The sequence below is a fragment of the Ambystoma mexicanum genome, chromosome 2q (assembly GCF_040938575.1).
Source record: "Ambystoma mexicanum isolate Mex_15411 chromosome 2q, UKY_AmexF1_1, whole genome shotgun sequence".
NCBI classification, from domain to species: domain Eukaryota; kingdom Metazoa; phylum Chordata; class Amphibia; order Caudata; family Ambystomatidae; genus Ambystoma; species Ambystoma mexicanum.
Window position 1 is genome coordinate 124,968,428 of NC_090924.1, and position 27,109 is coordinate 124,995,536.

Below are 27,109 nucleotides of genomic sequence, written 5' to 3' on the forward strand. Positions count from 1 at the left end.
GCCCCCTGCGTGTATCCGCTCCGTATATTTCCTGTAGCGGAGTCTGCACAGTCTATCCCAGAGTGCACTACAGGACAACTGTAGCTCCTCTACTTTGGTTCTGTTATCATGAGCGGTGCTCACGCAACGCGTGAGCTCCTCTAGCTCTCTTTCTGCCTCCCGGAGCTCCCCTTCAACCCCCCCCTGTAGCCCTTTAACTTGGGAAATAGCCACCCCACGCACCACCACCTTAAACGCTTCCCACAGTGTGCCCACAGAGCTTACGCTTCCCGTGTTTTTATCAAAATATTCTTCAATGGCGTCCCTCAGGCCCTCCCGAAACCCCTCATCCTGCAGAGCCTCGGTCCTAAGTCTCCATGTAGGGATCTGCAGGCGTGGGGGCTGGTGTCTCCAGTCTACCACCAAGGGCGAGTGGTCCGACAGCACTCGGGCCTTGTATTCTGCTCCTTCTATTTCTCTCACTATCCTGGCTGTTACAAACATGTAGTCTAACCTTGTGTACAAATCATGTGGCGCTGTGTAGTGTGAGTACTGTCTATCCGTGGTATGCAGCCACCTCCACGCATCGTCTAGACTTAGGTCTTTCAGTAGGGTACTCAGCGCTTTAGCCGCCAGTGCCATTTTTCCTGTCCTATCCTTGGACCTATCCATACTGGGGTCTACGGTACAGTTAAAGTCCCCCCCCACACTACCGTACCCCCCGCCAGGGGGCCAGGTTTACCGTAGAGGTCCTAAAGTAAGCCGCTGTATCGTTATTGGGGGCGTACAAATTCATGATGTGTATTTCTCTGTTTTCCAAGAGACCCGTTACCACCACCATTCTACCCTCCGGGTCCACCGTAGAATCAAGCACTCGAAACGGCATGTGGGGCGCCACCCAAGTGACGACCCCTCTGGCATATGCTGAGTACGCCGCCCCCACAACGGTGCCCTTCCATTTCCTCCCGACCACCTCCAGCCTTTCCCTAGTGAGGTGGGTCTCTTGCAGCAGGGCTATGTCTACGCGCATCCTCTTTAAATACATCATCACTTTGTTGCGTTTAAGGTAGCTGTTGAGGCCCCGTACATTCCAGGTCACAATTCTGAGATTACCCGATGCCATCTAGTCGGTCTATCTCCGTCCCATCCCTCCCCATAGTGTTCCCCATGTAGGGTCGTTTCCTGGCTCCTTCCCTTCTATTAACGAACCGTGTCCCCCTCCCCCTTTTCTCCAACCTCACACCACTGCACACAACTCCCCCACCCCCTCCCCACCAACCCCCAACAATAGCCCAGCTCCATCCCTGGATCTCAGGCCTACCCACGTCTGGACCCGTCTCGTGACCAAGAACAAGGACCCCGCGGGGTGTCACCAATCTAACAGTGACCTAACTAAGTATAATACTATCGGGTGCAGAGGTTGCTCCCCAGGAGCTCCCAGTCATCTATTTAGGAAAAGTGAATTCAACGGGACCCGCCGGCAGATGCCGTGACTTCTCCCACACAAGCATAATATCAAACTATATTCTAGTCCCAATGTCATAGCTATGGCCTCACAGGTGCCTCTGCAGCGTGCTACTTATCTCCATCCGCTTCTGTCTGGGCATCCGATTCCTGTGGTCGACCTTGCATATCCAGCCATTGCATCGCGTCGCTCGGCGTCTCAAAGAAGAGGGATCTGTTCTTATGTATCACCTTTAACCTAGCGGGGTAAAGCAACATTTAGCGGTGGCCTGCCTGTTACACCTCGCCCTCAGCCGCACCATGTTCCCCGGGTTCTGCCTCGTTGCTCCTGTGTACGCAAGAACAATTGGGGAGTTCCAGGTAACGCCAGCATAAGGGACAGGAAAGTGATCGCCCTTCATAAAGGGTTACGGCGCCGGCATGCGCCCTTCTTATCGCGCTGGCAGCTGCCGTGGAAAATTGCTACACGAACTACATTATCCAGAAAACCTGTTAAGAGTTGTAGTTCCCGGCATTGAGACGGGAGCCTCATTCTCAAACGGTACGCCTCTTTGTTGTTACTTATTCCACAGCGGCATACAGAACGCTGCTTCTGTTTAAAGTTACAACCGGCATACTTTCCGAAGTGCTCTCTCTGTATCTTGAATTTTGAAGTCCTTGTTTTCCCGTGTACCGACCCTGCCTGCACACGGACTCCTTCTTCTGAATCCTCGATTGAATTGTTTTCTGACCGCCCGTGTACCAGACCCCTTGCCTGCTTCCTGAACTCTTGGATACTGATTCTGCTGTGTTTCTTGACCGCCCGTGTACCAGACCCCTTGCCTGCTTCCTGGACTCTTGGATAGTGACTACTCTGGTAAGAACGACTTTATAATTGGAATCCCTCTTTCATCAGACTGTCATTATCTGTGGATTTTGGCTTTGTTCCTAAAGTGCATCTTTTTGAACGCTTTGCTGTGGTGCACCATCCCGAAACCAGTGCGACCCTCGTTCCGCTCGGGGATAGCTGCCTTACTAACTTTCCCTTTTTTTTTATTTTATACTTTCGTTGTTTCCCAGGACTCTTTACATCAATCCTATTTCCATCAGTGGTAAAGTATAGTTTTCTTGGTTTTCAATACTGGAGAATTACACCTTTAGCTATATACTAAAGCCTCTTTACTTTATAGGTTGCTCCGGTTCTTTTGGCTTAAGGGGAGTTAAACCAGGTACTACTGAAGGGGAATAGTCTTGGGAAAACCAGATTCAGTATTGGCAGATTGTTTAACTTGTTATCCTTTCCTTTACAGCCTGGGTTCGAGGCGGTGTGTTCTCCCCGCTCTTTTGATCGATCGGTCCCCTTGTCTGTACAGTTCAGCAGGTGGTCATATCGGTTTAAAGAGTTCATTCCCTCACAGAGAGGAGGCTTGGGTGGAGGCTCCAACCCTTGCTCCTTCAAGCAACTCCCCAGCAATAGAGGTCCGGCCTGTTTACGTACTCTCCATTCCGGTGAGTAAAAAAAACAGAAGCCATGGAAGAAGTTGATCCTTTAACCACCTTGGTTCGCTTGGTATCTGAACTTCGTTCTGATATGACAGCCGCACATAGTGCTATCCATCAAAGGATTGACACTTTGCAGAGTTTTCCAAGCCCCCACACCCTGGGGGTGGATACGTCTGCTGCTACGGCATCAGGTTCAACCGGTCCTACACCCTCTGCCTCTGGCTTTACGACTACCCCGGTGCTTATGGCTACTCAATTCCCACTGGCCCCCCCAGAACTGTTCTCTGGGGATCCTAAACATTATCGCACGTTTATCAACCAGTGCAAATTACATTTTCTCTGTCGGCCCACTGCTTTTCCTAATTCTACTACTAAGGCAGCCTTTGTTCTCTCTCATCTTGCGGGTACAGCAGCCGCTTGGGCTAATCCGTTACTGGAATCCAATAGCTACGTCCTTTATGACTGTGATGCTCTCATCACTGCCATGAACAGAGTATTTGACACCCGCTATAAATCCCAGGCTACTGACCTGGAGTTCCTCAATCTGCGTCAAGGCACATCCTCTTTGTTTTCATACCTTACTAAATTCAATCAGTTGGCAGCTGAAACTGATTGGCCGGAAGAGAAAAAGTCAGCCGTGTTTTACAAAGGGTTGTCAGAAGAATTAAAGGACGTTTTGGCCACAGTACCAGTGGTTCCTACCACTTTTGGTGAACTGTTAGACTTGGTATTACAAATAGACGCTAGAAGAACCGAAAGAAGGGGTGAACGCAAGTCGCCAGTCCCTGTTATTCCATAGGTGGACCTGTCTTCTCTTTCTACTTCGCTTCCGGAACCTATGCAAATTGGGGCAGTGAGAGGTCCTTTGACTCCTGCACAACGAGATTATCGCAGATCACATAATTTATGTATGTATTGCGGATCTGCTGAACACCTCTTGAAGGATTGCCCTAAGAGACCTGTCAAAAAGCCGGGAAACGCCAGAACCCGGCGATAGACAGGGTCCCTACGCCGGGGGTGCTTTCCTTGGACTCTCATGGTGCTGTTTCTGTTCCTGTTAGCCTTCCTGTGGTGTTTACCACTGAAGGTAGTACTTTTTCTTCTTTGGCGATCATTGATTCCGGGGCCACCGGGAATTACATGGATTACGATTACGCCACAAGTAAGAATGTTTCAATTGTCTCTAAAGCCCAACCCGAGGCTGTTCACGCTGTGGACGGTACATCCTTGGTCTCTGGCCTAGTTACTCAAAATACCTCCTTAATTCATATGCAAACCGAGGAAGGACATGCTGAGTCGATCTCCTTTGATCTAATTAAAGCCCCTCAATTCCAGGTCATCTTGGGCATCCCTTGGTTGCAACATCATAATTCGGCCATCGATTGGACGAGGAAAACCGTGCAGTTTCCTTCCACTGAGTGTAACGAAAAGTGTTTCCTAGACACTAGTGTGTCCTCTGAGTCTTCTTCTCAAGCCTTGGTAGCATCTAGGTCTATAATTGGAGCCATCACTAAATCTCCCGAAACCGAAATCCCTCCAGAATACAAGTCTTTTTGTGATGTGTTTGACAAGGGAGGGGCAGACCAATTGCCACCTCATAGGCCTTACGACTGCCCCATCGACTTACTGCCAGGTGCTAAGGTCCCGGCGGGTAGGGTCTATTCCCTTACGGTTCCAGAAGATAAGGTATTGAAGGAGTACATTGACAAGGCGTTGGCCATTGGGTTCATTAGGCCTTCCAGGTCCCCTGCGGCTTCTCCGCTCTTTTTTGTCCCTAAGAAGGAGGGCGACCTCCGCCCCTGTATAGATTATAGGGCATTAAACGCGGTGATGGTAAAAAACCAATATCACCTCCCGCTTATTTCAGTGCTCTTAGACCAGCTTGGTTCTTCTGTAGTCTTTACTAAGCTGGATCTTAGGGGTGCATATAACCTCGTTCGAATTCGGAAAGGGGACGAGTGGAAGACCGCCTTCAAAACACGCTACGGATTGTATGAATATTTGGTTATGCCGTTTGGTCTCTGTAACGCCCCGGCCACTTTCCAGGCGTTCATGAATGATATATTCCATGACTGTTTGGATCAGTTTGTTGTAGTATATTTGGACGATATCCTCATATATTCACCCTCCAGAGAGGAACACACGAGGCACGTGCAAATTGTCTTGCAACGGTTGAGGGAAAACCACCTATTTGTCAAAGCTGAAAAGTGCGTCTTCAACTCCACTGGGGTGGAGTTTCTTGGTTACGACCTAACTAGTAGGGGTATAAGAATGAGTCGCTCTAAGGTTAAGGCTGTCTTGGATTGGCCCGTTCCTACATCGATTAAAGCCTTGCAATCCTTTTTGGGGTTCTCGAACTTTTATAGGCGCTTCATCCGTTCTTTTTCTTCTATATCAGCGCCGCTGACGGCTTTGACCAGCTCTAAGGAATCCTATCAATGGAACTAGGAGGCTCAAAGAGCCTTTGATACCCTTAAAGCAGCCTTCACTTCCGCTCCAGTGTTACAGCACCCTAATCCCTTACTCCCATTTTTGGTGGAGGCTGATGCTTCTGGCTCAGCTATTGGGGCAGTTCTATCCCAGAGATGTCCAGACTCGGGGGAAATCCATCCGATTTGCATTCTTTTCAAGGAAATTGACGCCTTATGAGCGCAACTATCCAATCAAAGAACGAGAACTCCTAGCCATGAAAGACGCTTTTTCCGAATGGCGGCACCATCTTTTGGGGGCTCGACATCAGGTCACAGTCTTTTCGGATCATCGGAGCCTTTTGGCATTTAAATCAATGAAATGTCTTACTGCTCGACAGGCTCGTTGGCATCTTTTCTTTTCCCAGTTTTATTTCACAATCACATATCGACCGGCCCGATTGAATTCTTGTGCAGACGCTTTGTCACGCATTGCCTTCCATTCTGACAACAAAGTCTCTGACAAACCTCTCTTGTTACCTGGTAACGTTGTTTGTGCCTGCACCCCTCAACCTAGCCTGCGGACTTTGATTTTGGATTGGGTCTCCGCGCATAAGGAAGAATGTGAAACTCTCAATCTTGATGTGGTTCAAGGCCTACCCTACATCCAAGGACGCTTGTTTGTGCCTCCAGGACAGGCACGATTGCGTGCTGTGGCTTGGTCTCATGATTCCCTATGTGCGGCTCATCCGGGTCAGCAAAAGACGCTGGAGGCATTACGCCGTTGGTCCTGGTGGCCTACTATGTCAAGGGATGTGATTGACTATCTGGCATCCTGTTCAGTATGTTCTCAATGCAAAGTCTCCCGTTCGAAACCTGTGGGTCTGTTACGCCCTCTCCCTGTGCCTCACAAACCATGGTGCATGGTTTCTATGGACTTTATTGTGGATCTACCTCCTGTGAAAGGCCTTGACACTATCTGGGTAGTCATTGATTATTTCACCAAGATGGCATTGTTCATTCCCTGTACAGGTCTGCCTTCTGCTCCTGTTTTGGCTTCCCTTTTTCTCCAGAACGTTTTCCGTTTCTTTGGATTGCCTGCTATCTTGATTTCGGATCGTGGCTCTCAATTTACATCACGTTTCTGGAGGGCTTTGACTGCTTCATTGGGTATTGACGATCGGTTCAGTTCTGCTTATCAGATGGACGAGCAAACTGAAAGAGTAAATGCCACCCGTGAACAATTTCTCCGGTGTCTCTGCCTTCGTTTTCAAGCATCCTGGTTGACGATGCTTCCTTCTGCTGAATTCGCTTACAATAATTCCATGCATACTGCCTCAGGGGTCTCGCCATTTTTTGCCCTATATGGTTGCCATCCACGATCATTGCCTTTTGATCCTACACTTCCCATTGATAACCCGGCGGCTCGGGACTGTGTCAGGGAACTGGTGACGACCCGTAGTACGGTTCGCTCACATCTACTTCAAGCTCAGGCGAGGGCAAAGAAATATGCTGATCGTCACAGAAAACCGGCGCCTAATTATAAGGTGGGCATGAAAGTTTGGTTATCCACCTGTAATTTGCGAATTCCTGGCAAACGCTTGTTGTTACCTAAATTCGTGGGTCCTTTTCCCATTATTGAGATTATAAATCCGGTGGCTGTACGCCTTTCTTTACCTACCTCTTGGAATCAACATCCTGTATTTCACGTCTGTCTCCTGAAGACTTGTCCGCCTTCTGTTCGGCTGCCCGATCGCCCTCCTCCGGTTCAGGTGGATGGGGATGATAAATATGAAGTGGCGGACATCCTGGATTTTCGTCTCTGTAGGGGGCGCCCCTTTTATTTGGTGGATTGGAAGGGGTACGGTCCCGAAGACAGGTCCTGGGAGCCATTATGCAATATACATTCTCCGGCTCTCTTGCGCCGTTTTCATGCTCGGAGGGGGTCTGCGCCGCCTTTGGGGGTGGATGCTGTTACACCTCGCCCTCAGCCGCACCATGTTCCCCGGGTTCTGCCTCGTTGCTCCCGTGTACGCAAGAACAATTGGGGAGTTCCAGGTAACGCCAGAATAAGGGACAGGAAAGTGATTGCCCTTCATAAAGGGTTACGGCGCCGGCATGCGCCCTTCTTATCGCGCTGGCAGCTGCCGTGGAAAATTGCTACACGAACTACATTATCCAGAAAACCTGTTAAGAGTTGTAGTTCCCGGCATTGAGACGGGAGCCTCATTCTCAAACGGTACGCCTCTTTGTTGTTACTTATTCCACAGCGGCATACAGAACGCTGCTTCTGTTTAAAGTTACAACCGGCATACTTTCCGAAGTGCTCTCTCTGTATCTTGAATTTTGAAGTCCTTGTTTTCCCGTGTACCGACCCTGCCAGCACACAGACTCTCCATTCCGGTGAGTAACACTGCCTCTCTGAGCCTCCTCTTCACCGTCCCAAAGTTTATTCGACTCCGTTGTACAAGCAGCGTGTAATCCGGATACGCTGTTATGTTCGCTGACCCCCTTTCTATCGTGCCCCCTTTCCGGAAAGATTTGAGAATCTTCTCGCGGTCACGATAGTTCAAGATCTTTGCAATCAACGGCCGCGGGGGGCTCCCGGGGCCGTTCTCCTGGTCAGGGCCCTGTGCGCCCTTTCGACCGCGAACCCCTGGGTCAGCTCTCTGCCTGTAATCTCCTGCAAAAGCATGGTTTCAACGAAATCCGTGGGGTTCGATCCTTCCATTCCCTCCGGTACCCCCACTATGCGAATGTTGTTGCGCCTGGCGCGCCCCTCTGCCTGCTCTGCCCTCCAAATTGCCCACTCGCTGTACGAGGGCATGAAGTTCCTTGGCGTGTGTATTGCACGCCTCCACAGTCGGGGCCAACTCCTGCTCCAGTTCCCCAGTGCGCTCCGCAATCGTTCGCACATCCTGGCACAACAGGTTCACTTCTTCTCAGACCGCTCCTATCTTGAGGTCTAGGCCCTCTTGCAACTCTTTCATGGCAAGGCCCAGCTTCGTCTCCCAGGCCACCTTCAGGTCAGCAATTGCTGCCAGTACCTCCTGGATGGTACCCGGTGGGTCCGTCGCCGCCGCAGAGGTTTCTTTGTTCTTGCCCCCTTCCGCGCCGGAGGGCGACCTAGCATAGGTCTCCATCGTAGGCTGCTTGATCCGAGGTCGCACCACCTTGGAAGACATCCTGTTGCGTCGATTGGGCCCACGCGCCCAGCTGTATCCTCGTGGGTTCACTCTGCTAGTCCGCCACAACCCATGGCCTCTGCAGTAGGGGCTCGCCCTTATGTTCTTGCTTTCAGCCCGAGGCGCATGCGACCCGTGTATCTGGTCGGGCTCGCCCACGTTCCGACCAACCTTGTCTTCCTCAGCTCGTCGGACCTTTTATGGCCCTTTGTCCACAGGCGGCCATCTTGGGTGCTCCCCTTCCTTTGCACGACCGCCAACTGCTTCGGGGTCTAGTTCCGTGAATATGCAGTCTCGCTGTTGGGGAGGGCACGCACCGTATGCCCCCCACTTTCATACGCCTTTAGATGCACCGTGGGCTCGAAAGTCCGCCAAAAACCATCACTTTTTTCCCAGGATCAGGATCGGATCATCGGGAGCTCCTCCAAGGAATGTCCTCTCATGTAGCCATCAAGCCACGCCCCTCTGGGATCACAGTTGGGTCCGCTCCGTCCTCTGAAATCGTCCATATCAGTTACATAGGTTAGTGTACCAAAGAAATATCACATTTTCATATACAGCTTCTTCATTTCTGTGTTCTGAGGGATTACCAGTTGTAAGAAATGCACTTGCCGGTACAGTGATTCCCTGGCTTTCTCTGGCCCGAGAAAGCTTTTCCTCTGAACTGGGAACAGAAGTTGGACTGCTTCTGCTGAACTTCCTGAAAGCAGAGCTGGCGGGAGGAGGGACTTTTTGAGTGCTGGGAAAATTTGAGCTGGAAATTTGCATAGGCTGGACAGAGATTGCTTGGAGCAGCCAAAATATATTAACGGCCATGGCGCTCAAGTAAAGCAGAAAGCTTTTAGTATACACCTTTTGCACTCTTGTCAACGAAGCTGGGCTCTGTGAATGCTCACCCTACGCAAGAAAAGAGAACAGACTTTGCTGATGACCTAAATATATCTTGCCTGATCGAGCACGATCGAGCTCTGAGTGAGCAGCTGTGCAATGGTCATCTTTACCAAAGGGGATATGCTGCTTTTGCCAGTGTCACGCCCATGCTCTCAGGGCTGGAGGGAGGAGGGCTGCTTTTTGTTTTTACAGGCAAAAGGAAAGGCCCAGCCCTCAGAGCTTCTGCCAATGCAGATCCCAGCGGGTGCAAAATAAAGGCTCTCCCCCACCTTGCCAGCTGCAGATTGATCAGAAGACTGCTAGTCTAGTGGGTTGGGCCACTTTCTCCCTTTGTGTATCATCCCCTCTTATTACATAAACAGCATAAGAGGAATAAAGGAAGGAAGGAAGGAACAGTGTATCGCAAGCACCTTTCACCCTGATATCAATGGGCCACCAACCTTCGGGATGAGGAGGAGACCTGTGAAGACGCTCAGCCTTTGCATCATTTAGGGACGAGGACGGCCTTTAGGAGCAAACGTAAGGAAGAGATACTCTTGTGCTACAATCCTCAGGAGGTACAACTGCCAAGTCAAATCCCTACATATTGTCTAGACTCCCCGGCAAGTGTAGGCTCATTGGTCTAGGGGTATGATTGTCGCTTCGGGTGCTAGAGGTCCCGGGTTCAAATCCTGGACGAGCCCATTGATTGGTGCCTGGCCCGATACACTTTTACACATGTGTTTTTCAATTCTATAGACTCTGGACTGATGGATGGACAATGGTCGATGAACATTGGGCTTCCTAAGCCTCTTTGCGGACCGCCTCATTGCGCCACGCATTAAGGAGTCCCAAGTAGCTCTCAGTCACTTTTCTGGATTTGTTTGTGAGTTCATGGCTGTCCCATACCAATGCCTAAAGAGGCCCTTACATCTTCAGACTGCACGGCCTCTCAGCTGGCACACTTGTCTGAGTGTTCATGCTTGTAACGCCGTGTGTGTGATGGGCTGCATTTGTAAAGCTTTGGGCGTGAGGCATTTGATAAGTGTTCAAACAGAGACGATTGCACTGTTACTTGACCCTCTTCACTCAAACGCCAGAGGGCATAGCATGCAGCAGTTTCTGTAGTGTAGTGGTTATCACGTTTGCCTTACATGCGAAAGGTCCCCGGTTCGAGACCGGGCAGAAACAGCAGAGGGTGGCATTTTACACTTCATGTTCCACCATCTGGAAGCTCAAGCCATAAACTTATTTGCAGTCGCAACGGAAGAAGCAGTTCCTCTGACATGCTTTGAAATAAATTCTGAGTAGAAGAGCGCTCTCACATTTGCTCCGAATATGTGATGAATTAAAATTGCATGCCTGCATATGTGCATGCTTATGTATAGTTGGATGGAAAGCAGAGTGAGTAGTTGTGCAATGCTATTTCTTACAGAAGGGTGGCGCTGCTTTTCCCTGAGCAATGTTCATGCACCCAGGCAGATGTGAGATTGGATTTTTCTTTTTTTCAAGGGCAAAAGAAAATTCCTAGCCCTCAGAGCTTCTGCCAATGCAGACCCGGTGCAAAATGAAGGCTCTCACTCGCTCACTTTGTCCACTGTCAATTGATCAGCAGACTGTGTTGGTGTTGTGCCAGATTTCTTCTTCTGTGCATCAACAGCTCTTTTATACGTACCCTTCACGGGCAAATGGAAGGGAGGGTGTGCCGCCAGCTTCATTGATCCTGATGTCAATGTGCCAACACCTTCAGGACGAGAAGAAGAGCTATGAAGACAGTCAGAGCGTGCCGACTGGGGCATTGATTTGGCTCATACACAAACATGGCTTTCAGCGGCAGGAACAAACTTCAGGAATAGGCATTCCTGGCCGCAAAGCCTAAGGGGGGTGCAAACGCTGAGTACAATTCCGTCAGATGCTCACAGGACCATGGCTTGTTGGTCTAGGGGTATGATTCTCGCTTTGGGTGCGAGAGGTCCCGGACGAGTCCAATCAAGGTGGGTAACTTGAGCTCCTTTTTTTTGTTTTTCCATTGTTATTTTCATTGGACAGACTCTCTGGTTTTCTCGGTAAGCAGTAGTCGATGAACAATTCACTTCCTGAACCTCTTTGCCTGCCATGTCCTTGCGACAAGCACTTTGTGTTCTCTGTTAGCTCTCAGTAACATTCCTTGATTTGCTTGTGATTTCTGGCCGTCCGATCTCAAAGTGGAAATATGTCCTTCCCTCTGTACGCTGCATAGGCCCTCAGCTGGCATACTTGTATATGTGCGCATGCTTGATAGGACGTATGTTTTAGGCTGGGTTGTGTGAGCTTCAGTCGTAAGGCATTTGATTAGTCTTTAAGCAGGTCCATTTGCAATGCCCTTTGCACCTGTTCTCCCAGTCCCTACAAAGGCGAGCAAGCAGCTGTTTCTGTAGTGTAGTGGTTATCACGTTCGCCTTACACGCGAAAGGTCCCCGGTCTCGCAGAGGGTGGCATTTTACACTTTTCATGTTCCACCATCTGGAAGCTCAAGCAATTAACTTATTTGCAGTCGCAACGGAAGAAGCAGTTCCTCTAACATGCTTTGAAATAAATTCTGAGTAGACGAGCACACTCACATTTGCTCCGAATATGTGATGAATTCAAATTGCATGCCTGCATATGTGCGTGCTTATGTATAGTTGGATGGAAAGCCGAGTGAGCAGTTGTGCAATGCTATTTCTTACAGAAGGGTGGCGCTGCTTTTCCCTGAGCAATGTTTACACCTAATTTGGTCTCCGCAGTGTTTTGTCGCCTTTCGAACTCGGCTCAAACACTTCCGGGTATCTACGGAATGGGCTGTAACGCTCTAGCGTTCTCTCCAGATCTCAACCGAAGGTTTACCACGCCCCCTGACTTCCGCACAGTATATCTGGATATCCAACCCGTCGCAAGACGCGTTGCTTCTCTCTTTACGACAAGCTGTACGCTCCGTAAGTTTCGCGTAGATCTCCATCTGCCTTAACCACTATTTCCTACTCTTTACTACCACCCTTTAACGCTGTTCTCTTTTGTGTATTCTTATTGCACGCTAGAAAACCCCGCCAGGCTTGCAGACAAAGGTTCTTTCTTCATTACGAATCTTCCTCGTTCCTTTTGTGATTTCCACAGGTACACTACGCTCAGTGGTCTGTTCCTCTCCACTCACTCATTATCTCCGATGGATACTCTTATTAGTTATTCTTTGCTATTTTTGTTATCTTTACAATAGCAGTTCGGACCTCAGCCATAGCCACGGAATCAGTAGGAAACTCTACCCGGAAGTACAGGACAGGGATTTCTCTTTGTTACAATCACAAAGACGGTAAGGGAGGCACTTTTAGGTAGTAAGACAGTTTGTAACATTCTATAGGAAGGGTAACCAACTTATCCTTCTTTAGCCTTATAGAATCAGGACAGAATTCCTGCTTCGTCTTGTTTCTACCTTAAGATAGACCGGATAAGACCCAGGTAATCTGTGCTTTCTGTTTACTTTTATTTCTCTTACTTGCACTCTTTATATTCACCAGCCTGTTACTTTGTGTATTATTTTACACAGTTTTCATTTCTACCGGTCCATTGACGATCATCTCCTTGCCTGAACAGAGGAAGTTTATTCCGGCTGATTTCAGGACTCTACGAACCCTAGCAGCCCGACACAGGGTTTTTTCCCCCATTGGGGATTTTCCCTGGGGGTTTCTGTGCATCCTGACTCTCGGAGTCGGAGGTATAGGGGTCCCTAGGAGGAACCTCATTGTCTTCTCCAACATTTTCAGATCCAGTTACCAAGCAAGTCTTGAGGTGGGTAACAACTTGTGTGATTGATACTTGAGTTTGATGAAAGAGACAAGTTTCGAAAATAGATATCACAGTAAGCAACGCCTAATTGGCCTAGAACTGAGTATCGGTTTACAAGTTGTTATTTACCATGGATCAACAGATTTAACAGTTAATAGCAGCAGTACAATCTTTGACTGCAGAGGTACAGAACCTCAAACAGGAGAATGCCAATTTACGGCAAACACAACAGAATCAGCAACAGGCCGCTCAAATTGCAGCTCAACAATCAGCTGTAAGTAGAGTCCCTCATTGTTCTGAAGTTCCTCCGGGGCCCTTGCCTGGGGGACAATTTGATGGAAATCCTCACAAGATCAAAGAGTTCCTTGATGCCTGTTCGATTCAGTTTTCTTTTAAGAATGCTTTTTTTCACACTGATCGCGATCGAGTGGGATACATGATTTCCCAAATGGGGGGCCCAGCTCTTGCCTGGGCGACTCCGTTGGTTACGACTAACAACATCATTCTCGATTCCTATCCTGCTTTTTGCAACAGTGTAAAGTCAATGTTTGGAAGGCAAGAGATAAGAATAGCTGCTCAGGAACATCTGCTTGACCTTAGGCAGGGAAGTCAGGACTTATTGACATATATCACTAAATTTCGGCAAATTGCTAGTGAATCCAATTGGTCAGATGACGCCCAAGTTACTTTGTTTAGGAGGGGTCGTTCGGAGGAGTTGAAGGACGAGATTTCTAGGATTCCTCGTCCCACATCCCTTACTGAATTCATTACTTTAGTTATGCAGATAGATTATAGGTTGAAAGAAAGAAGTAGTGAAAGACGTAAGGGAAGATTTACTCGTACCTTTTCTGCTCCTGTCTCTACTAATAAGGGATCTAGTTCTTAGGAACCCATGCAGTTGGGTGCTACAGGGAGAGGTCCCCTTTCACCAGATGAGAGGGCTCGTAGAAGGTTACAGGGTCTTTGTATGTATTGTGGCTCTAATTCCCATATGGTACAAGAATGTACTGTGGCCCCTCCACGGAAGTCGGGAAACGCCAACGCCCGGCCGTAGGAGGAACCACGGTCCGGGATCCTGACACAAAATTAGGTTCCTCCAATCTCTTGCAGACTTTTCAAGGCATTACTCCCTCAGCCTCTAACATGTTGGTATTACTTGTTATTTTGAAGTTTGGAAACCAGGTCCTACCGGAAGTATCAGCCTTACTGGATTGTGGCGCAGCCGGACTTTTTGTCGACGATGGCTGGGCTGTACAACATCATATACCCAGAATTACCAAGACAGAGGCTGTTCCGGTAGAGAGTGTTGATGGTAGTCCTCTCATCTCTGGCCCTATTATCAGTCAAACTATCCCTATATCCATGTGTATTGCGACCCATCAAGAGTCTGTTTCTTTGGACATCATACGTGCAGCCCATTACCCCATTATACTAGGATTACCATGGCTTCGAAAGCATAACCCTTTTATAAACTGGACGGCTGGGTCATTTTTTTTGGGATCTGAGTTCTGTTTAACTCATTGTATCAGTCATTCAGAGGAGAGATCTTTGGAAGTCTCTTCTCAAGTTGAAACCTCTAGACAGGGTGTCAGTGGACCAGTAACTTCTCTCAATTTTGTAGCAGGCCTCCCTACTGAATATCAAGAATTTTCTGTGGTTTTCTCCCCGGTGGAATATACTCAATTACCACCTCACCGAAGAGATGACTGCGCTATTGAACTTATTCCAGAACAACCTTTGCCCTTTGGCAGGATGTACATCTTGTCCACTTCCGAGAAGGAGGTTTTGAGAGATTATTTAGATACCAACTTGAAGAACGGCTTGATCACGGAATCCACCTCTCCGGCCGCAGTTTCTCTCTTCTTCGTTCCAAAAAGAAATTCTACGGAACTGAGACCTTGTATAGATTTCAGAGGGTTAAATAAGATCACCATCCCCGATAGGTATCCTATGCCCTTGATCCCAGATATCTTGGAAGCCGTCAAAGGAGCAAGTATGTATACTAAATTGGATCTTAAGGGGGCCTATCATCTAATCAGAATAAGAAAGGGGGATGAGTGGAAAACTGCCTTCCGGACACCCTTTGGACATTTTCAGTATCAAGTCATGCCCTTTGGACTATCTAATGCTCCAGCGATTTTCCAACGATTTATGGACCATTTATTTTCAGATTTACTGTTACATTATGTAATAGTTTACCTTGATGACATCTTGGTATTTTCTAGGGAAAGGTCGGAACACAAGGTTCACGTCAAAGAAGTCTTGCAAAGACTATTGAATAATCATCTTCAATGTAACTTTGAAAAGTGTTCTTTTCACCAACCCAAAGTAACGTATTTGGGTTATATTTTGTCAGCTCAAGGCATTGCCATGGATCCTGAAAAAGTCACGGCTGTTCAGGATTGGCCGATTCCCAACTCAGGTAAAGACATTCAAAGATTTGTGGGATTCTAAAATTTTTCCCGTCGGTTTATTCCTAACTTTTCTACTCTAACTCAACCTCTTACCAATCTACTGAAGAAGGGTGTTCCATATCTTTGGACTGACCTTACACAAAAGGCTTTTGACACTTTAAAAAGACGCTTTGCCACAGCACCTATCCTTAAGACTCCGGATCAATCCCAGGGATTTATCATCAAAACAGATGCATCTCAGTATGCTTTAGGAGCGATCCTTCTACAAAAGGATGAGCAAGATACAGAACGACCTATTGCCTATCTATCCAAAACCCTTTCACCAGCAGAATTGAATTACACCGTGCTGGAAAAGGAACTTCTGGCGATTAAAAGATCTTTTGAGGAATGGAGGCATTTGCTATTGGGAGCTGTACATCCCACTGAAGTGAGAACCGACAATCTAAATCTCCGGATTCTACAATACGCACAGACCTGTAATAGCCGTCAGGCTAGATGGGCTCACTTCTTTTCCCCATTTAGAATTACTTTCACCTTTATCCCTGGGAGAAATAATTTGCAGGCTGATGCTCTGTCTCGGAAAGATGGGATCTGTAATCGGGCTACCAGACCTGAACGCATCTTTCCTTGCGTAGCAATGAGTTTGGTTAAAACTCCCAGTTTTGTACACCGTCTTGAACAACATTCTGGCCCTTCCTCTCTTAAATCACTCACTAAAAATGAACAAAACAACCTGTCAGAAAAGGAAGGGTGTTATTTCAGGGGCAAGCAAGTCTATGTTCCTACTAAATCTTTACAAAGAGAAGTGTTGAACATGTGTCATGATTCTAAAACAGCTGGGCATCGTGGATATGCTATCACTTATGAATTGATTGCCCGTGACTTCTGGTGGCCATCTCTTAAAGAGGACATTCGAAATTATGTGGAATCTTGTCCCTGCTGTTTACAATCCAAAAGCCCCAGACATTCTTCATTTGGTTCATTGGTAAAGATGCCATTGCCTGTTCGACCCTGGCAAATAATCTCAACTGATTTTATTGTCGATCTACCCGTGTCTGGAGGATGTTCCACCATCATGGTAGTTATTGATTCTTTCACCAAACAGGCTCATTTCTTCCCGTTGGCAGCTTTACCATCGGCAGCAGTTATGGCACGTATCTTTGTTACCCGGGTATTCTCCTTACATGGTTTACCTGATACCATCATTTCGGATCGAGGATCCCAGTATACATCTAGATACTGGAAACACATTTGCCAAAGACTGGGGATTACTCGGGCCTTAAGTTCGGGTTATCACCCACAAACTAATGGTCAAACAGAGAGACTTAACCAAACTCTAGAAGGTTACTTGAGGAACTACATTTCTGCTGCACATGACAATTGGAAGGACTTGTTACCAATTGCGGAATATGCCTACAACAATTCCTACCACTCTGCTATCAAAACATCGCCATTCTTTTGTACTTATGGTTTTCACCCCACAGTGTTTCCTGTGAAGAGAGCAGAGGATAATAAGATTCCAGATGTAGACTCTTTATTAAAACAGATCCACCATGGCCAAGAAATTGCTAAGGAGGCTCTAAAGAACACCCAGGACAGGATGAAACGGTATGCAGACCAACATCGAACCCCTGCTCCAGGATTGAAACCTGGGGATTGGGTTTGGCTTTCTTCTAGATTTCTCCCGCGACATCTGAGACCATCTAAACTCTCCGCTAAATTTATGGGCCCTTTTCGGGTGGTGGCTCCCATGGGCACTGCGGCATTTAAACTGAAACTTCCTAAGACATGGGCACGTATCCACCCAGTGTTTCATGTTTCCCAGTTGAAACCTGACCGACCATATGTCTTTCACCCCATGTCTCCACTCGGCCTGCTCCTGTATTCACGCCTACAGGACCAGAATATGAGGTCTCAGATATTTGTGACTCCCGGCTGCACCATGGGAGACTGCAATATTTGGTCAACTGGAAAGGCTACACCGCCTCTGAGCGAACTTGGGAACCGAAATCTGCAATACATGCATCTAAACTGTTAAAACGCTTTCATATGAGACATCCGGGAAAACCAGGGGGGACTGGATCTGAGAAGGGGCATACTGTTACACCTAATTTGGTCTCCGCAGTGTTTTGTCGCCTTTCGAACTCGGCTCAAACACTTCCGGGTATCTACGGAATGGGCTGTAACGCTCTAGCGTTCTCTCCAGATCTCAACCGAAGGTTGACCACGCCCCCTGACTTCCGCACAGTATATCCGGATATCCAACCCGTCGCAAGACGCGTTGCTTCTCTCTTTACGACAAGCTGTACGCTCCGTAAGTTTCGCGTAGATCTCCATCTGCCTTAACCACTATTTCCTACTCTTTACTACCACCCTTTAACGCTGTTCTCTTTTGTGTATTCTTATTGCACGCTAGAAAACCCCGCCAGGCTTGCAGACAAAGGTTCTTTCTTCATTACGAATCTTCCTCGTTCCTTTTGTGATTTCCACAGGTACACTACGCTCAGTGGTCTGTTCCTCTCCACTCACTCATTATCTCCGATGGATACTCTTATTAGTTATTCTTTGCTATTTTTGTTATCTTTACAATAGCAGTTCGGACCTCAGCCATAGCCACGGACTCAGTAGGAAACTCTACCCGGAAGTACAGGACAGGGATTTCTCTTTGTTACAATCACAAAGACGGTAAGGGAGGCACTTTTAGGTAGTAAGACAGTTTGTAACATTCTATAGGAAGGGTAACCAACTTATCCTTCTTTAGCCTTATAGAATCAGGACAGAATTCCTGCTTCGTCTTGTTTCTACCTTAAGATAGACCGGATAAGACTCAGGTAATCTGTGATTTCTGTTTACTTTTATTTCTCTTACTTGCACTCTTTATATTCACCAGCCTGTTACTTTGTGTATTATTTTACACAGTTTTCATTTCTACCGGTCCATTGACGATCATCTCCTTGCCTGAACAGAGGAAGTTTATTCCGGCTGATTTCAGGACTCTACGAACCCTAGCAGCCCGACACAGGGTTTTTTTCCCCCCATTGGGGGTTTTCCCTGGGGGTTTCTGTGCGTCCTGACTCTCGGAGTCGGAGGTATAGGGGTCCCTAGGAGGAACCGCATTGTCTTCTCTTCAACATTTTCAGATCCAGTTACCAAGCAAGTCTTGAGGTGGGTAACAACTTGTGTGATTGATACTTGAGTTTGATGAAAGAGACAAGTTTCAAAAATAGATATCACAATGCACCCAGGCAGATGTGAGATTGGATTTTTCTTTTTTTCAAGGGCAAAAGAAAATTCCTAGCCCTCAGAGCTTCTGCCAATGCAGATCCGGTGCAAAATGAAGGCTCTCACTCGCTCACTTTGTCCACTGTCAATTGATCAGCAGACCGCGTTGGTGTTGTGCCAGATTTCTTCTTCTGTGCATCAACAGCTCTTTTATACGTACCCTTCACGGGCGAATGGAAGGGAGGGTGTGCCGCCAGCTTCATTGATCCTGATGTCAATGTGCCAACACCTTCAGGACGAGAAGAAGAGCTATGAAGACAGTCAGAGCGTGCCGACTGGGGCATTCATTTGGCTCATACACCGACAAGGCTTTCAGCGGCAGGAACAAACTTCAAGAATAGGCATTCTTGGCCTCGAAGCCTAAGGGGGGGGTGCAAACGCTGAGTACAATTCCGTCAGATCCTCACAGGACCGTGGCTCGTTGGGCTAGGGGTATGTTTCTCGCTTTGGGTGCGAGAGGTCCCAGGTTCAAATCCTGGATGAGCCCAAGCAAGGTGGGTAACTTGAGCTCCTTTTTTTTTGTTTTTCCAATGTTATTTTCATTGGACAAACTCTCTGGTTTTCTCGGTAAGCAGTAGTCGATGAACAATTCACTTCCTGAACCTCTTTGCCTGCCATGTCCTTGCGACAAGCACTTTGTGTTCTCTGTTAGCTCTCAGTAACATTCCTTGATTTGCTTGTGAGTTTTGGCCGTCCGATCTCAAAGTGGAAATATGTCCTTCCCTCTGTACGCTGCATAGGCCCTCAGCTGGCATACTTGTATATGTGCGCATGCTTGATAGGACGTATGTTTTAGGCTGGGTTGTGTGAGCTTCAGGCGCAAGGCATTTGATGAGTCTTTAAGCAGGTCCACTTGCAATGCCCTTTGCATCTGTTCTCCCAGTCCCTACAAAAGCGAGCAAACAGCTGTTTCTGTAGTGTAGTAGTTGTCACGTTCGCCTCACATGCAAAAGGTCCCGGGTTCGAGACCGGGCAGAAGCACTCTCTGCTGGCATTTTACACAAAATAGTTTTTTTCCCCTTTTGTCACACACAAATGTAAAGTATGAACTTATTTGCGTTCCCATGGAAATAGCATGTGCTCTCAAGAGCTTGAGAAATACACTGGGAAGGTAAGCATCCTCACATGTATTCTGTATATGGGGCCAATAATAAAATGCACGCGCCTTCATTTTGTGTATGTAATGTTGCAGAGCACAGAGAGGATTTCTTTTCCCTACTGTTGGGTATTTGGGTCTCTGGGATCACAGTTGGGTCCGCTCCGTCCTCTGAAATGGTCCATATTAGTTACATAGGTTAGTGTACCAAAGAAATATCACATTTTAATATACAGCTTCTTCATTTCTGTGTTCTGAGGGATTACCAGTTGTAAGAAATGCACTTGCCGGTACAGTGATTCCCTGGCTTTCTCTGGCCCGAGAAAGCTTTTCCTCTGAACTGGGAACAGAAGTTGGACTGCTTCTGCTGAACTTCCTGAAAGCAGAGCTGGCGGGAGGAGGGACTTTTTGAGTGCTGGGAAAATTTGAGCTGGAAATTTGCATAGGCTGGACAGAGATTTCTTGGAGCAGCCAAAATATAATAACGGCCATGGCGCTCAAGTAAAGCAGAAAGCTTTTAGTATACACCTTTTGCACTCTTGTCAACGAAGCTGGGCTCTGTGAATGCTCACCCTACGCAAGAAAAGAGAACAGACTTTGCTGGTGACCTAAATATATCTCGCCTGATCGAGCACGATCGAGCTCTCAGTGAGCAGCTGTGCAATGGTCATCTTTACCAAAGGGGAGATGCTGCTTTTGCCAGTGTCACGCCCATGCTCTCAGGGCTGGAGGGAGGAGGGCTGCCTTTTGTTTTTACAGGCATAAGGAAAGGCCCAGCCCTCAGAGCTTCTGCCAATGCAGATCCCAGCGGGTGCAAAATAAAGGCTCTCCCCCACCTTGCCAGCTGCAGATTGATCAGAAGACTGCTAGTCTAGTGTGTTGGGTCACTTTCTCTCTTCTGTGTATCGTCCCCTCTTATTACATAAACAGCATAAGAGGAAGGAAGGAAGGAAGGAAGGAAGGAAGGAAGGAAGGAAGGAAGGAAGGAAGGAAGGAAGGAAGGAAGGAAGGAAGGAAGGAAGGAAGGAAGGAAGGAAGGAAGGAAGGAAGGAAGGAAGGAAGGAAGGAAGGAAGGAAGGAAGGAAGGAAGGAAGGAAGGAAGGAAGGAAGGAAGGAAGGAAGGAAGGAAGGAAGGAAGGAAGGAAGGAAGGAAGGAAGGAAGGAAGGAAGGAAGGAAGGAAGGAAGGAAGGAAGGAAGGAAGGAAGGAAGGAAGGAAGGAAGGAAGGAAGGAAGGAAGGAAGGAAGGAAGGAAGGAAGGAAGGAAGGAAGGAAGGAAGGAAGGAAGGAAGGAAGGAAGGAAGGAAGGAAGGAAGGAAGGAAGGAAGGAAGGAAGGAAGGAAGGAAGGAAGGAAGGAAGGAAGGAAGGAAGGAAGGAAGGAAGGAAGGAAGGAAGGAAGGAAGGAAGGAAGGAAGGAAGGAAGGAAGGAAGGAAGGAAGGAAGGAAGGAAGGAAGGAAGGAAGGAAGGAAGGAAGGAAGGAAGGAAGGAAGGAAGGAAGGAAGGAAGGAAGGAAGGAAGGAAGGAAGGAAGGAAGGAAGGAAGGAAGGAAGGAAGGAAGGAAGGAAGGAAGGAAGGAAGGAAGGAAGGAAGGAAGGAAGGAAGGAAGGAAGGAAGGAAGGAAGGAAGGAAGGAAGGAAGGAAGGAAGGAAGGAAGGAAGGAAGGAAGGAAGGAAGGAAGGAAGGAAGGAAGGAAGGAAGGAAGGAAGGAAGGAAGGAAGGAAGGAAGGAAGTTACTTTCACCCTGATGTCAATGGGCCACCAACCTTCGGGATGAGGAGGAGACCTGTGAAGACAGTCAGAGCGTGCCGACTGGGGCATTCATTTGGCTCATACACCGACAAGGCTTTCAGCGGCAGGAACAAACTTCAAGAATAGGCATTCTCGGCCTCGAAGCCTAAGGGGGGTGCAAACGCGGAGTACAATTCCGTCAAATGCTTGTAGGACCGTGGCTCGTTGGTCTAGGGGTATGATTCTTGCTTTGGGTGCGAGAGGTCAAGAGCCAAATCAAGGTGGGTAACTTGAGCTCCTTTTTTTTGTTTTTCCAATGTTATTTTCATTGGACAGACTCTCTGGTTTTCTCGTTAAGCAGTAGTCGATGAACAATTCACTTCCTGAACCTCTTTGCCTGCCATGTCCTTGCGACAAGCACTTTGTGTTCTCTGTTAGCTCTCAGTAACATTCCTTGATTTGCTTGTGAGTTTTGGCCGTCCGATCTCAAAGTGGAAATATGTCCTTCCCTCTGTACTCTGCATAGGCCCTTGTGGAAAGCGAAATAATATTGTACCTCTAATCGCATTGTTTAAATGTATGTTGGCCTACGCCAAGCTGTCTAAAAAACATTGTGTACATAGGTTCCGCGGCAAGGTCCTGACCTTAATGTATTGTGCAAATCGCCATCTTGGATTAAGCCGCCATTTTAGGTACTCTTGCAGTGTGGAAGTCACCCCGAACAACAAAATGGAGGCCGAATGACATTTCGAGTGGGATTCTGGCCGTTGTGACCTCTGCACACGTGAATAAATAATATATCCGTAGGCCACCTGTTAGGGTCGCGAACCAAGACCTTGTCCTCTCTCTGACCCATGTGTAAATGAACAACTGTATCAGCGGAACTGATCAAATTGCATATATTATGGGATTGACCTGGCTACGAACCCTAGGTTTGGCTCCAAGAATGGTTAACTTGCGAGAGGGTTGGCCAATGCCGGACAAAAGGTATAAAAACCCAAGTATCCCGATGTTCGTTCTCTCACACTAACACGGCGAACTACCGTTGATGGTTTGTTCTGTTACTCTGAGGGCCGAATAGCTATCCGTATGTCAATTGACTTTTGGTAATTCTGTAACTTTGAATAAAGCGCTTTGTATGTCCTTTGTAACCTGTGTTGGTGTGTTTCCTTTGGGTTTCCCGGCCTCATATCAATTTTTCTGTTTTCACAGTTGGCGCCCGAATAGGGACCCTCAAGATTGATGCCGGATCATTGAAGGTTGACGCAGACTATCGAACCGGGATCGGACGGTGTGATTCTGCGGGCCCGACCGATCGAGACGTGATACCTCGGCAGCGCTGCACGATTCGATCCTTGGACGATAGTCGTGTGGTCTGACACGGCATCTTGACGAGGGTCCAATTTCGAGGCGGGCCCATTTGCCGAAACCACCAAACGCAAGGTAAAATTTGTTAGGTAAGTCCTTTGTAAACCGTACGGTCCTCCTTAGGTTTGGTCAGGTGCAGTTGTGACCCGGCTCTTAATTTAACCCTGACAATTTGAATTTGGCGTATTGTATCTGCAGACACAATTATTGGACCAGGTAACACCAATTTTTTGAGAAATGCCTGGGAAATTGTCTAGCTGTTTTAGGGCTCTGTTCCGCAGCGATCGACAATCTTTGGAATTTAGCCGTCCGCCACCACAGGAGGGGTCGCCGGCGTGTACTATGTACTGTAAGTATGGCATTGGTAGTATCGTATTTAATGACATTTGGCACAGACAGACCAGACATGCCTCCGAATTTCAGTGGCCAATCAATGATAGTTTTGAGATCCACTGTATTGAATATCTAGAATCAATCTTATTAAAGAAAAGGCTAGGCCAGCAGCCTTCGATGTGTTACAAAATTGGAAGAAGGAAGCATTGCAGCAGCTTAAAAGTAGGGATAAACATGCACGTCGTCATAAAACAAACGCTGAAAAAGCATTATTATATGATAAAGAGAAACGGTCAGAATTAGTTAAGAATATGGCTAGAGCCTTTTCACTCGGGGTCCAGAAAATTTACCCCTCTAAAGATTTTCATTTTCCGAGGAATTTATTGAGAAATTATTAAATGAACGCAGGCCCGATGCCTCAGCGCCACCTCCGTATGCTCCTGTCTTGGGCACTCTGCCCGCTCCTGCTGTTGTTCCTGTTGCTATTCCTGTTCCCCCTGCACAGCCCATTGTTCCTAGTTCTTTGGTTGTCATTCCTCCGCCTATCGCACCTCCCCTTCCCCCTGCACCTGCACCTTTGTTAAGTTTACCTATACCTTCGCTCCCGAGTGGCCCCGTATTGATTGGAGTTGATCCAGGTGCAGGGTCAAAGATTGTGACTCGTAGTACTTTTTCTGCAGATAGGAAACAGGAATTGTTCGCATGGGCTAAGCATTGCATGGAGAAAGGTGATCAAACTAATGTCTTTTCTACATTATCTAATTTGAATAGTTTTCCCGAGAAAAACGTTTTTATCGAAGGTTTGGGGACTCACTTATGTGTGATGTGGGGTAGATTACAAAATTCGGATCTCCCACAAGGAGTGAGAGATCTGAATGCTTTGGCACTTTCGAGGGACACAGAGCAGAAAGTATATGGACATGTTGAAAGATTGTTCGAGTTTAGGAGAGACTTTGAAAAATCACGAGATGAGGATGATGAGGACGATAGAATATATGTACAGAAACGGTTCCTTTCGTGCCAAAGAACAGCACCTGAGGAAGTACGTATTTGTACCAAAGATGCGGTTCGATGGATCTCAGATTCATCGATACCGCCAGACGAAGTGTATGACACGTATAGTCAGTACACAGTAGAGATGCAAAGAAAGGTAATTCAGGTGATGGTACAGCACTTACAAGAGGAGTGTGTAAGGAAGAAGGTTAGTTGCCCCATAGAATTATTGGGGATTTGTAAAAGGGCTTTCTCGCCCGACACTTCTACAGCCGCCTTAACGCTTGACCTGGCTCTATTGCTTAGTAAGCGGCCGGAGGTACCTATATCTCAGTTGCCTATGAGAGAGGTTCCTCCGACCTTTGTCCCAAAAGTTGAGATCCCGGCCAACGCGGCGACTGGTGCCCCTGCGGTGGATATCCCTGCACATTATGTATCACAGTTCGTTCACGTCCCGTTCTCGCGACAGGAAGTGAACACGATTAGACAATCAGTTCCCGATATTAGGAAAAACCCGAAGGAGTTTTACAAAGAAATAGAGTCCGTCTTACAGTCCTCTGTGTTCACCTTGAGTGACATTGACTTGTTATTTCCTGTGCTTCTACCCGTAGATGTATGGAAACAGGTTCGGACAATAGACGATGTGCCGGGGTTGGGAGATACGTGGGCAAACCTGATTAGAGTTGATGGAGAAAGACCAGCTGGTGAGAAACCGCCCCAGGTAATACTTACTTTACCTGATAGGATTGTCGTTAAACTAAAAACTATAATTCCAGAAAAAAGGATTATTTGGAACAAGCTTACGGCCTGTGTTCAAGGGAAAACTGAAGGTGCCACCGAATTTTTCAATAGGTTCGAGCAGGTATTTTCTGACTTCAGTGGACAGGATTTAGGTACAGGGTCGGGAAAGAGGTTGTTTGTGGACAAATTTGTACGTGGATTGTTACTTGACATCCAGTCACAAATTATGTCCTCTGAGAGCGTTTGGCAGGCAAAATCTCAATCTGAGGTTTTGCACATGGCTCAGTACTATGAGAACCGTGTTAATAATGAAAAGGAGAAAATTGAAAAGAGAAAGGGTGATTTGAAAACCAAGGTATTGTTGCAGCAAATTGTTAGAAACCCCAGAGGAGGTACGACACAAACTAGAGGTCAGCATATTCCAAAGGGAAATGTTCCTCTGAGTTCTATAAATATTAATCAATGTGCTTATTGCTGCCAGGAAGGTCACTGGCGAGCACAGTGCCCTGTCCTCCGCCAGAGGTCAAGCAGTACATTTGGGGGTATGGGTAGACGACCTAGGGGCCGCCCTGGAGCAGGGGGCCCTGACAGAGGTCAGCTTTTGCAAGATTCCCAGCAACCTTTTTCACGGAAAAAACAGACCTCGGGTATGGACTCGAGAAACATATTTGATCACCCTTCTGCTGCCTACCTTTCTGAAGAGCTTCCTTCTGACGAGGCTCTATTTTATTAGGATTGCCCGAAGCAGGGTTTGGAACCTTTGTCTATTCCCGTTAATCAAAAAGGCCCCTACGTTGAACTATTAGTGGGGAATAGGAAACACCAGTTTTTGATTGACACTGGAGCACAGAAGTGCTCCATTAATCATTCTAGGGTTCCAAACATCCCACTGTCGGGGCAAACAAATGTTTCCGTAGTGTTTTCTGGTATACCAATCGTCTGTCCGGTTTCTGCGCCGGTGTCTGTTTCTTTGGGTCCCTTCACAGACCATTGCCCTTTTCTTCTCACTTCAAACTGTGGAGAGAATTTGCTGGGGTTGAATTTGTTAAAGAAATTGAACGCAGTAATTCATTGTTCTTCGGATGGAATACGGCTAACGGTTTCGCCACAGCAACTTCCTAATTCTCAGTTCTTGATTCGACCTTTACCTCCCGAGTTTAGCATTGTTCCGGAATGTTTGTGGGCGGTGGACGACAATGATGTCGGAGTGTTACAGATCGAGCCCGTTAAAATAGTCCTGAAACATGGGGTAAAACTGCCACGCATTCCGCAGTATAAAATATCAGCTGAGGGTGAACGTGCTTTGAAATGCATTGTCTCCGATTTTGTACATCGTGGGGTGATCGAAGAGATTACAGGTAGTTTGTGTAACAGTCTGATCTTACTAGTATATAAGAAAGGCGACAATGCAATTCCATACCGGTTTATAATCGATCTTCGTGCTATTAACCGAGTGGTCGCCCCACAATTTCCAATTGTGCCCGATGTGACGATATTAACAATGATCCCTGCTACGGCTACGCACTTTAGTGTTGTGGATCTGAAAAACGCCTTCTTTAGTATCCCTATACATAAAGAAAGCAGATATCTGTTTGCGTTCACCTTGGGGGGACGCTCATTTACATTTACAAGGGCACCTCAAGGGTATACTGAAAGCCCTAGTATTTATAGTAGAGCTTTAAAAGAGCAGCTCGACACCCTTGAATTGCCACCTACTTGCACGCTGCTTCAATATGTTGACGATTTACTTTTGGCTGCAGACTCTGAGAGAGCTTGTAAAGAAGGCACTATATTGTTGCTTGTCCACCTAGCTAAAAATGGTCACAAATCTTTGCTTAAAAAATTTCAATATTGTTGTCAGGAGGTTGCCTATTTAGGCTACCTCCTGTCAAAGGAGGGGAGAAGATTGACACCTGAAAGAATAAAACACATTTTTTATTTTTTTTTATTTACTTGTATATAATCAAG

General features: G+C 47.2%; 1 non-coding gene across 1 annotated transcript; it reads left to right on the forward strand.

Moving 5' to 3' along the window:
- The first annotated feature begins 10,506 nt into the window (after positions 1-10,506).
- TRNAV-UAC (transfer RNA valine (anticodon UAC)) lies at positions 10,507-10,579 on the forward strand. Its single transcript has one exon. It is a non-coding gene; the product is annotated as a tRNA-Val (tRNA).
- The last annotated feature ends 16,530 nt before the right edge of the window (positions 10,580-27,109 follow it).